We start from the raw sequence: 7529 nt of genomic DNA, 5'->3' as shown, positions 1-7529 counted from the left end.
TGTTCTAGTATTTGCCCTAGATATGTTAGACCATATTTCATATATGCAACTTGCTATACTGTCTGCTTTAGATATGTTTAGTCACGGTTTATATATGAACATGTTGTTTACCTTCTCTTTGTTAAATCGCATGGCTTATTTTATCACTGCTATACTAGTCATGCTTTATCTAGTATTTCTGTTAATAAAATCATTCGGTAAATTGCTCATATTTCCAACAAGTCCTACGGTCAAAGAGTCGGGCGATAGGATGTTCTATCCTACCGGCAAGAACAGTGGTGATAAGAAAAAATGTTAAATCCCGAAATTTGTACAAAGTGGGATGAGATCTGCTGTAGTTTAGAAAAGTGTCAAAACAGTGAATTTGCCCACGCTGATAGCACTTTGGGTGGTCGATCGAGACTGCAAATACGAGCACTTGCTCCGATTTTCCCAGCAAAAGGACAATCTCACGTCAATAATTAACACAAGCATCCGCTGTGGCACTTGTCGGGAACCAGGGCATCAGATCTACTCTATCTTTGGATTAAAGTAAAGTGGACGTCTTAGTGCTGATTATTAGGGTTCCAGCACCTTAACAAACATACACAAGGGGACAGGCCGGAGTGGCCCGGTGGCACCACACATGACTAGGCACGCAGTGACAAAAGATAGCAAATGCGTGCGCACTTGGTGGTATCACTCGTGCCCTTTACACGAAAATTAAACACAAAAGAAAACCAGAAAAGAGGGTGATGCCACTTCTTTTTTACTAGGCGACGCTGCTCCGTACGGGAATCACAGGGAAGGTGCACTGCATGCGCGCCACGGCGCCGGGCAGCACCTTGTCAACAGTAGCCGGGTCACTGGGCAGCCGGCACGCGTACACATCTTGTCTGCGCGATCGGACGCGTATAGGCTTGGCACGCCCACAAGCAACGAGCCGGTGCATCCAGCTACTCGAGATCCAGACATCAACTTTGGAGAGGAGGATGCGAGCATGCGGCACACGCGAGATGTAGTACTAGTGTTAAAGGGCGTGTTTGGTTACATGCATTAGGTCTAACTAGAAGAACATCCGTGCGTTGCAATGGGGCCACATTAACTTTAAGAGTTCAATATCAATTATGTTAATATTACATTTAATATTCTCATACATATCAAGTGACATTGATGACCTTTTTACCATCAAATTCTCACACACACTCCCTCCCTCCCTCCTCCTCACTCTCTCTCCCCCTCTCCCTCTCTCTCTCTCTCTCTCTCTCTCTCTCTCTCTCTAACACACACACATATCCATCTTATTGGATACGGGACCATAATCCATCTATTTCATACGCACACGCGCTAGTGCATAACAATATGGATTATAAAACAGGTTCAAGGTAGTAACAAGGATTCTTCTCATGCATTAATAAACAAATATTCTGCATTGAAGACAAGATAACCAATTCCCAAAGTGCATCAGAGCATCACAGAACATTACTGGCAAGATAAATGCACGACGATACACCTGACTCATTTAATTAATATAATTAAATTATCAGTAAATTAGTCACCAAACTGCTCGGATGAACCGGAACAGAGCCAACATATATCATCCTAGACAAACGCAACATCAACCATTTACCTTGGTACTTTAGGGACCGACAGGAGGATGCATGTAGAAGCGCTTCTTGCCTGCGAATCCACAGTCGGAGAGAGAAATTGGAACCCATTCCCATCACCAACTGATAAAGAAAGCATGTAAGAAAATTGATATCGGGCCAACTTGGATCTTCGGTGATTGTCCGCTGGTATGGAGAATTTAGGAGGGTGGGTGCAGGGAGTGGCCTTGTGGATGATGGATGGAGGCGCGGAGGGATGTGGTCACCGGAAGGTCGAAAGCGGAGAGGGTCGGGCACGTTAGGTGGAGCCGGTGGTGCGCGACAACCGGAAGCGGCCCAATCGTGGGCGGCGAACCGACGATAGCCTCGGCCCATCTCTCGACGCAGCGAAGATAGAGATGGCGGCACTGCCAGTGCTCGAGGTCGCCGCTCGGCACCATCTACATCGAGGGGAAAGAGAGGCGAGAAAGCAATAGGGTGATGCGGGGCTAGGGATTGCGGAGGAGGGTGGGGGTGTGCGATTTGAATGGATGGTTCTAACCACCGTTTTCTTGTACGTGGCGGTGGAGACGGCGGCGTCCAGCCATGCAGGCGAGGCATGGGTCGAGCCAGGCACACGGCGAGGCGCAGTAGCAGAGGCGGGGGCGATTTTTTGCTACTGAGATGCAGGGTGTGGGATTGTTCGTTCATGTTCTCTTTTCCTTTTTAACGGGAGATGCGACCACGTACAGATTCCATAATAGATTAATTAGGTCCATAACGGGATTTCGTTACAATGCGTTAAGATTTACATGTTAGTTTTCTTAATAAAGAAATGCACTGATGTAGAGATCGATTGATTCGGATAAGGAAAGATAGATTCGTGATCTTTTGTATGTTAGGAAATTAGTGGTTTGCAAGGAAAGAGTGGAGAGAAAAAGAACCAATGCGACCACGTATAGATTCCATAATAAATTAATTAGGTCCATAACGGGATTTGTTTGCAATGCGTTAAGATTTACGTGTTAGTTTTCTTAATAAAGAAATGCACTGATGTAGGGTGCGATTGGTTCGGGTAAGAAAAGATAGATTCGTGATCTTTTGTATGTTAGGAAATTATTAGTTTGCAAGGAAAGAGTGGAGAGAAAAAGAACCAGTATGAGGGGGTGGTGGGAGGTGGGACAAATAAAAACCGGACGAAATTGGGAGGTGGGAGGGGGCGAGTAAAAACCGACGAAAAAAACCAACAAAATTGGGAGGTGGGAGGAGGACAAAAATAAACCGTACGAGGTTACCAACTGCTCCATTAGGAGTAGAGATTGTTTGTGAAAATAACATGCGACGACGACTTAGCGAGCGGATCCCCTTAAAAAAGACGTAGCGAGCAGATTCCCTTAAAACTGATAGAAATGGATACGATTGATGACATTGATAAATAGTGGTGAATGTTGGCATAATTTACTATCATCATGCATGGAAACGAATCATCAAGAAAAAGAATACTTCCTATTACTACACTCATAGGAAGCTTTCTAATCTCTGCTACTAAACAGTTTCTGCCCAAACAAGGAAGGAAAGTTATGGACGTGATTCGAAAGGAAACAAACGTTATGAAGATTAATTAATTTAGATTTGATCTTTAGAGATTGATTGTGATTGATTTTTTTACATAAAGACATTACTAAATAATTTGCATCAGTATGGAAAGTTCTGATCCGTTCAGTTTTTTTCGTTGTGTGAGAGGGTGAAGTGAAAATAAACCAATGAAATGGGGGAGGCGGCGAAAAAAATCTACGGCAGTTAACCTACGAAAAAAAACCGGACAAAAGTGGTGGGACGAAAATTGACCGGCGAAGATTACCAACTGCTCCATTAGGAGTAGAGATTGGTTGGTTCGATTTTTTTCCGTGGAGGGAACTACCTGGGAGGTGGGAGGGGGTACGAAAATAAACCGTCTCGGCTGAGCGGGAGGTGGGAGCAAGTACCAAAGAAATACCAAAAAAGACCGGGTGAGGTGGGACGAAAATAAAACCCGAAACGCGACCTACCAACTGAGACATTAGGAATAGAGATATTAACAAAAGTGCAGATCCCGTCCCACTCTTCACTTTTTGAGAAAAAACTTCCGAATAGCAATCTTGGTGAGTGATCTCGACCGGGTTCGATCGGCATGGCGTGTCGTTCCTCCAGGAGTGGGTGCTGAGAGGAAGGATGGCAAACCTCCATTGTCAATCGGCCGGAGCTGCATCATCATTTGGATCAGAGCATGGACGAAATCGAGATGGTAGAGGTTGAGGAAATTGTAGGACGTGAGGGTTTAGGGTGGGCATCACGAGAACTCACCCATATCTTGGGAGACGGCAGACCCGAGGTGCAGTCGTGTTCGTGCTTCAGGGGCTGCCACGTGCTATCCTCGCCGCCATCGCCTGTCGATGCCACTTCAGCGCCACGAGCATGGGACTGAGGGACGAAGGGAAGAGAAGGGAAGGAAGCGAGCTAATGACGTACCTATGTTTGGTATGTAATACCCTCCATTAAGAATAGATATTTTCTTCAAATCGGTTATTTTGTTTCCTAATTAATGTGATTGAGCAATTTAAGGTAAGATTAATTAATTTAGATTTGATATTTAGAGATTGATCGTGATTGATTCTTTCACATAAAGACATTACTAAAAATAACTTGCACCAGCATGGAAAGTTATGATCCGTTAAAAAAAAATTCGTTGTGTGAGAGGGTGACGTGAAACTAAACCGGTGGGGTGGGGGAGGGACGAAAAAAAACCAGCGAAATAAAACGGGTGGGAGGTGGGAGGAAGTACCAAAAAAGTACCAAAAAAGACCGGGTGAGGTGGGACGAAAATAAAACCCGGAACGCGACCTACCAACTGAGACATTAGGAGTAGAGATTAGGTCCGCGTGGGAAGAAAACGGACTGTTTGGTTGCCTGGTTTTATTATTGGGCCTGCATTGCATGTTTCTTAAACACCTCTGGGCCTGGCTCGCTGGTAACGCAGTAATCGACAGTTTCTCTCGAGTCAGGCAGAGCGGAAGGGCAGCGAGCTGGCCCTACACGAGAAGAAACATGAGGGATGCGAGCTGTTTACATGGTGTCTTCTTCAACCTACAATAAGCCCCTCTCTAATCTCCTCTCTTCCATGCCCCTCTGATCTACACAATGATGATTCGGTTCAAGGTAAGCTCTACACGAAAAAGATGCACCTCGATGCTACGGTTCCATTCAGACGATCAGTTCGTAGTTTCGTCGGCCGTAAGTTCTTAATCTTGTGTTCCCGTTTGGAACTACTCTGGACGAATTTTGTCACATTCGTCGCGCATGATCGATCATTTGAAAATTCCTTTGACCAGCAGCCTAATCTCGCAGTTCCTCACAACATTCATGTTGTAAATTTTTTGGTTTCGACGATTGTCGCTTCATCTTTTTTTGGACAACAGTCTACTGTACTGACGTTGCCATGTCGAGCTCCTCTGTCCTCTGCTCAGAGCCCTCTTATTCGTCCCTCTCGACGCCGAACCCCTTCCCCTTGATCTCCTTGCCCGTGTGCTACTACACTAGAGTCGTTTTCGGCGTCGCTCATCTCGGCCTACTCTCTGCCGTCCTCCTACTGCACTGACGCTGCAATGGCGCGCAGACTGCTTTTTTGTCTCCTCTGCCTCCGTGTACACTGCAGTTCGCCGCGCCGCCAACGGTGTCGATCATCTTGGCCTCCTCTCTCACGCGCTACTACACTGGAGTCGTTTCTGGCATCGATCATCTCGGCCTCCTCTCTCGTCCACTGCACTGACGATACCATGGCTCGAGCACTGCATTCTCCTCCTCTGTCGACAGTCTTTGTGCGAGCACCGCAACTAGTTCGTCGACGGTGTCGGTGCCGCCGACGGGGTCGCTCGTCGACGATTCCATGCTCGTCATGTCGGACACGGCGCCACAACCACTATCCACCATGGTCGCCATGGTCCGGCGCACACTGCATTTCTTCTCCCCCTCCCACTGCTAGCTCTTAATCCTGTGTGCTAAGTGCAAGTGCTAGCTCTTAATCACACCCCATGCGGACAACCAAACACCATGTTCATGTGTCACTTGGGCTAATGCAGGCAACCAAACAAAATGCACTTGCGTAATACCTAATGCAGCGACCCTCGATACAGGCAACCAAACAATTTACAGATGACGCATTTGGGACTGTTTTTGCTTAATCAGACTGGGTTGAGAAGTATATGCAATGCGACTATTGTTCAAAACTTAAACCAAACACGCCCTAAGTTTCTTTATTTAACCGAGAGGATGCCAGCACGTATCGGGCAAAGGGAGTGCACCTAGCAGACTGCAATTTACCGGCGAACGCGCCTGAAGATTCGAGCGGTAGTTTTTGGGGTTGATGTCCGTAGTGCGAATATACTAGGGCCAATGGCATCTTGCATTGCCGGTCAGACGGGCAGGCTTCGTCCTAGAGGGCAGCTCTGTCGAGACGTGCGCGCCCAATGGCATCTTGCATTGCCGGTCAGACGGGCAGGCCTCGTCCCAGGGGGCAGCTGCAGTTCCGTCGAGATCTGTGCCCAATTTGTTTAGTGCCGGCTTAACAGTGGAGCAGTTGCACGTAATCTTGGAGGCTGCAAGTAATCTTGCTCAGCAGACAGTGATCGGTGCAGAACGCTCTGCTATACTAGTATAGTAGCTGACGTGCACGGTGGGAAACGCTTGCTCGCTCGCCTCCACAAATTTTTAAGCACCCTGTTCTACGTGATGACTCAAGAATTTTAGGCCGAAATCGCTATTCTGACCCTTTGAACGTACTTTGTCAAAATGAACTCGACGTTAAAGTATTTCACGATCTAACCTTTTTAGCAACGCTATAGCCCGCGGCGTTTCTGCCCAAAATAGAAACGCCGAGGTAGCTAGCGTTTCTGATCAAAGAAAAAACGTCGAGGTAGATAGCGTTTCGGACCAGGTAAGAAACGCCGAAAGCGATGGCGTTTCTCGTCATCATAGAAACGCCAAGGAACCATGGCGTTGTTGCCCTCTTTGGTCCTAATTAATTAGCCTTATTAGTTAGGCTGTTCATCCACATTCCACATACACATGAAAAAGGACAGCAACGTCGTGGTCATTGGCGTTTCAATGATGGGCAGCAACGCCAGCGCCTTTGGCGTTTCTTACCTCGTCCGCAACACTAGCTACCACGGCGTTTCTTCTTTGATCAGAAACGCTAGCTACCTCGGCATTTTTATGTTGGGCAGAAACGTCGCGGGCTGTGGCGTTGCTAAAAGGTCAGATCATGAAATACTTTCACGTCGAGTTCATTTTGTGATAAAGTTCGTTGAAAGGGTTAGAATAGTGAAAAAGGCCAGAATTTGATTGGTGTTGGTTGCAGAGTGGGGACTACAGCTAGTCAGCTAAAGCGGTTGGTTTTTGTTTGACACGGAGAATGTCGACATATCGATACGACGTGCTTCGTATGCAACTGAGTCACCGCCTGCCTGGTGCTGATCAGGCTAGGCGCATCTTCTGTTGCACGTCCACATCTTCAGCTTCCAGCCAGACAAATTGCCCGCTCACACAATTTCCAACTGACTCGGCGATGACTCGAGGACACGTCATACACCGCCAACAAAGAAACAAAACAAAAGTACGAGATGTTCAAACAAACCGCAAATTGGAGTGTCATCATTTCCACTTGGAAGTTCTGCATTTTTTCCTATCAGTCTTGGCTAGTTCTGCATTTTCTGCATTCCTTTTACCTCCAGGAGACCTATAACTATTCATATGAATCTGTCTGAAATGTTTTTTCTATATGAACAAAAGAATTCTCCTCACTTCATTAGTATTATTTTTCTGTATTTTATTATAAGTATAAAGCTTCACACCATATGTTCTGTCTTTTTTTTAAAAAAATCAACCTATTATTTATCATCAATCATGATAGTACAACGAATGTCAGAATTA

Source organism: Triticum aestivum, chromosome 2B (assembly GCF_018294505.1).
Source record: "Triticum aestivum cultivar Chinese Spring chromosome 2B, IWGSC CS RefSeq v2.1, whole genome shotgun sequence".
Classification (NCBI taxonomy): Eukaryota; Viridiplantae; Streptophyta; class Magnoliopsida; order Poales; family Poaceae; genus Triticum; species Triticum aestivum.
This window is presented reverse-complemented; position numbering follows the sequence as displayed.